The following is a 6,000-nucleotide window of genomic DNA, read 5'->3' as shown; positions in this document are numbered from 1 at the left end:
TTGACCAGGCTGGTCTCAAACTCTTAAACTCGTGATCCACCCACCTTGGCCTCCCGAAGTCCTGGGATTACAGGCGTGAATCACAGCACCCGGCCCAACCATTTTTAAGTGTACAATTCAGTAGTGTTAAGCATATTCACATTGTTGTACAATTAACGTCCAGAACATTTTCATCTTGTGAAACTGAAATTCTATACCCATTAAACAAATAATTTCCCGTTTGCCCCTTCCCCATCTCCTGGCTACCACCATTCCACTTTCTGTTTCTAAGAATTTGACTACCTCATGTAAGTGACATCATACAGTATTTGTCTTTTTGTGACTTTCTTATTTCACTTAGAATAATGTCCTCAAGCTCCGTCCATGCTGTAGATCTGTCAGAATTTTCTTCCTTTTTTAGGCTAATGTTTCATTGTGGATATATGCTAAATTTGTTTATCCATCATCTGTCCATTGACACTTGGCTGCCTCCACCCTTTGACTATTGTGAATAATGCTGCTATGAACATGAGTGTGCAAATATACTTTCAAGATCCTGGTCTCAATTCTTTTCAGATTACCCAGAAGTAGAATCACTGGAACATACAGTAATTCCATTTTTAATATTTTGAAGAACTGTGACAACATTTTACTGTTTTACATTTCTATCACCAGTGTTAAAGGATTCTAATTTCTCCACATTCTAGTAGCCATACTGAGTGTCGTACACTGTGAAAAATGTTTGTGTCTATATCTGAGAGATATTAGCCTGTAGTTTTGTTTTTTGTTTTTTGTTTTTGTGTGTGTGATTTTTGTACTGTTTTTGTTATCAGAGTAATACTAACATCACAAAACATATTGGAAGATGTTTTCTCCTTTTCCATTTATTGGAAGAGATAGTGTAGAATTCTTCTTTTAATGTTTATTAGAATTTTCTAGTGAAACAATCTGGACCTATGGATTTCTTTTGGGGGATTTTATAAATTAAAAATTCAATTGTTAATAGTTACAGGGTTACAAATTATATATTCATATTTTGGGAGTTGTGGTAGTTTGTGTTTCACTAGGAGGTGGTCCACTTTTCTAGGTTGATATTTACGTGTGTAGAATTGTTTGTAGTATTTCCTTATTATTACTTTGATGTACACAGAGTCTGTAATAATAACCTCTGTTTCATTCTTGTTATTAATTCGTGCCTTCTTTCTTTTTTCTCCGTTAGTCTTGCTAGGAGCTTATTTATTGATCTCTTCAAAGAATCAGCTCTGTTTCAAAGATTTTATTTACTTTTTTTCTGTTTTTAATTTTATTGATTTCTTCTCTTATCCCTATCATTTCCTTCTACTTGCTTTGGGTTTTGTTTTGCTCTTCTTTTCCTAGGTTCTTGATGGCATAGCCTAGATTATTGATATGAGACTTTTCTTCCTTTTTAATATATTCATTTAAGCTACAAATGCTCTTATCAGCACTGTTTTGTCTGTGTTATATAAATTTTGGTATATTTTATTTTCATTTTTGTTCATGTCAAATTATTTTTGGTTTCCATTGAGACTTCTTTTTGTTATCCATTAATTATTTAGGAATTTCCACGTTATCTTTCTGTGATTACATTGTATTTGAAGAACATATTGCTTGTAACTTTTATTCTTTTAAATTTGGTCTCTGTTGATACTGGTGGTGGGGGATTTGTTACTGCTAAGTGAAGATGGGAATTTTCTCCACATTATCTTTATGAAAACGTGGTGCAAGGGTCCTCATTACTCTTGGGTGATGGTGAATATCTTGATTCTCTACTAGGCCTGCTCTGCCATCATCCCATTGGGGATGGGATGGACATCTCATTACTGCTCAGTGAGGGTTGAAATCCAGGCACCCACATGGTTTCCACTGATATCATGGAGAAAGGGGCTACTCATTACTGGCTGGCAGGAATGACAGTCTCAACTGCCTATTCGACTTTCTCTGACACCACCACCCTGAGGAGGGTGTTGGGTGCTTCATTACAGCCTCATGAGTTTGGAAATCTGGGTTCTCCATTTGGCCTTTGCTGACATGAGTTGGGGAGCCATGTGGTCCAGCTTTTTTTTTTTTCCTGCAGTGTTTTGCTGGAGTAAAGTGGTTTTTTGAAGTCTTCTGCCTTGCTAGGATTCCCCTTTCATTGGCTAGAGGGAGCAGGCTTTTGAGAGGGCTTTTACTGTCTGTGCACATTAGCATTTCTGTGTTGTCAGTTTCTTCAGCTCCAAGTCAGATATATGAGGTAAGAAGAAAATCCAATCATTAAGATTCTTGAATGTCTAACATTAAATGATATTAAGAAATGGACACTGACCACTATGTCATTCCTCTATTTCATGATGTCTTTCCTCATATCCCAGGCTCCTAAATGGTCTGCCTCTTGTCTACCCTAGGAATTTTGTGTTTGTTTTATACACAGTGCCCAAGGTTTTTAGTTGTTCTTAGTAAATAAATAAAAACATGTTCTTAGCAAATAAATAGGAAAATATGTCTATTCTGTCTTCCCCAATGTGGGAGGAGTCTCCTTTAAGATTTTTAATTTGTCTATTCAGCCTTGGCTCCTGAGACAATTGTAAATCATTTAAAAGCCCTGCAATTTCAATTCCTATTTCATTCACTGCTATGGCTGCCAGTTCTGTGCAGGCACGGCCTGTCACAGGCTCATTTGGGCCCTGTGCCATGCGCCAACTCCTTCTCACCTGGGGTTTCTCCTTTGATGCTCTGTCATGGGGGCCCACTGAATACTCAAGCATAGGCGGTCTGCCAGTATTGGGAGTTAATGCTCTGTGGAGCAATTCTTAACTAATTGAATACAGGAGGAATAATTACTTTTCATTTACTTCCCCAGGAAGAAGATTATGGGCAAGTCCTGCAAGAACTGGCAACAGTCTCCTATTATGTGGACAACTCTACAATGCATGTTTGTTTGGGGTCTCCCTTTTCCCTGCTCCAAACTCCTTGTCCCTGACTTTTGCTCACTGAGTCCAGTCCCCAGTAGAGTAGCTGCTCTTAGGCTTTTGTCTTAGGAGAACTCAGGGGAACACATGGCCTGTGCTCTGGCAGTAAGATCTTCTTGCATTGTCAGAAGTCACCTCACTATGTGATGCCTCCATATACTCCCTCTGCTTTAATCTCACTTCTCCCAAACCTCTATCTGGCACCTGTTTAAATGTCACCTGTTCATGAAGCTTTCCTTCTTCTCCACAACAAAGCTGTTTTCTCCCTTCTCTGTGGCTGCTGTACCTTGTTTATTCCTCCATGGGGGCACTGAGGGCTCTCAAGACATTTGGTTTTATATCTGATGCTCATTGTAGTATCCACTATTATTATATTTTGTTTCTTTTATATTTTAGGTCCTGAAACATTGTCAATGATTCTTGAATGTCTAACATTAAATGTCCATTAAATTAAGAAATGGACACTGGGTAATAACTTCAGCACCAGCTGGGAGAATTGGTGATGAGTATAGTCGGAAAGAATCCCAAATATGTGATGCTGGTAATCTCTGGTCGTAAATATATATTGAATGTAATTCTTTTCTTACAATAATAAAATGCCTAAGGAAATATCTATCCCCAGAAACAAACACATTTATGTTTTTCTCTTATTTCTTATCAATCTAGTCTGGGATAGATGATGTGCTGCTCAGAGATGGGGGCTAGATGAAGTTACTGGGGGATGGGAGCTGTCCTATTTATTGGGCAACGTCAGACTGGCTCTCCGGGGGAATTGGCTACCTAAACTGGTACCCTCCACTGACCAGGCCAACATAAACATGGCTGGGAAAAGGGCAATGTTTTTATGGTCCTTAGTCCCTGGAGACCCTGTTTCACTGGGAAAGACACTCTCACTGCAGTGACCACTTGCCTGAGACTCCCAATTCTGGAAGCCTCTCACAGAAGGAGCTCTCTAGGACCACCTCTATGAGTTGATTCAGCTCCCAAGACACCCAGAAGCCCTTCCAGATTAATGAGAACAGGAAGGCAAACACACTCCCAGGACACTGACCCTTGTGAACAAGGAATAAGCAGTGGCCATAACCCCTCCTTTTTTAATTCACCACCTTTTAAACTTCAATCATATTTTCCTGAGACAACGTTGGAGACTGGCCCTTCTGTTGGCATTCTTTCTTCAGTGCATAGATCAGTCATTTCAGGCTCATTTAAATCCTATTTGAATCCCACGTCCCCTGCCCACCATGCTACCTTTCTTTTTACTGTCCTCCAATCTTAGTCTTGGTACTAGTGTGTGTGTGTGTGTGTGTGTGTGTGACAGCGAGAAAGAGAGAAAGAAAGAACAGAGACAGCAAGAGAGAGAGAAGAGAGACAGCGAGAGAGAGAGAGATAGAGAAGAGAGACAGAGAGAGAGAGAGAGAGAGAGAGAGAGAGAGAGAGAGAGAGAACAAGAGTTCTTAAACTTCAAGCTTCTAGGCAGATGTGACCAAGTGAGTGCTTTAAGAAAATCTGTGACTTGTTTGTCACACATACCAATGCACATTCTTATCTCCTCCATTTTCGTGTGAGGCAGGTATTATTACCTTTCCGTTTCCATAGTAATAATAATGAGTATTTGTTGAGTTTATACTATGTATTAATACTATCCCAGGCATTGTCTGTGGATCATTGCACATAATTTTCACAAAAGCACTGAGCGTAGACGACATTATCATCCCTAGTAAACAGGTGAGAGAAGCCAGCCTCACAAAGAGTGAATTGAGTTGATGAGTAAGATAACTATCTGTTCTTTTTATTGGACTATGTTTCCTTATAGGAAGCCTGTGAATATCTCTTGGGGTAGAAAATCCACAATATTTGGGAACAGATTTGATTTTTGAAGAGATTCATAATTGGCAGGAGCAAGAGGTAAGAGATCAAGTGGAGAAATGCCATGTTTGGGCAAAGAGGTGGCCACAGGGAAGGGGGCTGGCTTTCTCATGTGGGTCAAAGAGTAGTTTCCAAGGACACTGCAGAGAGTGTCAGCCTTTGCAGGCCCTTTGGAATTGCCTGTGACTTCTTAATGGTGTTCAGGGTATCTAATATTTAGAAATGGGGGCAGGATTTAGAGATTTTCTAATTCAATCACCATGTCTTATAGTTAATCCCAAGAGATTATATGAATTAAGTAAGGTCGCCCTCCTAGTGGCAGAACATGAGATGTAGCTCAGAGCTCCAAATTCCATTCCAGGACTCTATCCTTCCCTCAACATAGGACCCAGGGCAGGCTATTCTTGTGTTTTACCCCTGCCCCCAGGTTCTCTCTGGGCCTGCTCTTTGGGAACATAGTATGGAGTAAGAGGGAAGGCATCTCTTTAAAAGCAACTCAACATAGGGCCTGTGATTAACACTACTGTATCGTACACTTAAAAATGTGTTAAGAGATTAGCTCTTATGTTAAGTGCTCTTACTACAAAAGGAAAAACAATAGCAACAACAGCAACAACAATAAAGGAGGTGAGAGGAAACTTTTGGAGGTGAGGGATAAGTTAACCACATTAGTTATGGTGATTGTTTTAAGGGTGTATCACTTATGTTCAAATATATCAAGTTGTATACATTAAAAATCTGTAACTTTTGTATGTCAATCAGACTTCAATAAAGTGGCTTAAAAAAAAAAAAAAGAAAATCTCACATCACTCTCATGGGTAGAACCTGTGGGAACTGGGACAGATTGGGTTACACTTCTAATGTTCTTTTTCCTTGCAGAAGGGATGCAGAAACATTGAAAGCAAATGATCCTGTGCCTCTGACTGAACCCTCCTTGATCTCCGAAGGGCAAGTGTTACACCGTTGCCCATGTTTCATCTGGAAAAAAACAGAAGTACACAGAAGAACATGATTTGTGCAAAGTCACCTCCTGTCGGGGAAGTCTTTTCCCAGCATCGGTCATCACTTTGCTGGGCCGGTCCATGCCAGTCCATGCTGGTCCATGGCTGCCTGGTCAGGCTACAATCTTCAAAGAGTAGACTAGGAAGTCAGAGAGACCTGGGTTCAAGTCTGAAGTACTGAATGA

The sequence above is a fragment of the Piliocolobus tephrosceles genome, chromosome 13 (genome assembly GCF_002776525.5).
Source record: "Piliocolobus tephrosceles isolate RC106 chromosome 13, ASM277652v3, whole genome shotgun sequence".
Taxonomy (NCBI): domain Eukaryota; kingdom Metazoa; phylum Chordata; class Mammalia; order Primates; family Cercopithecidae; genus Piliocolobus; species Piliocolobus tephrosceles.
Note: the sequence above shows the minus strand (reverse complement) of the source record.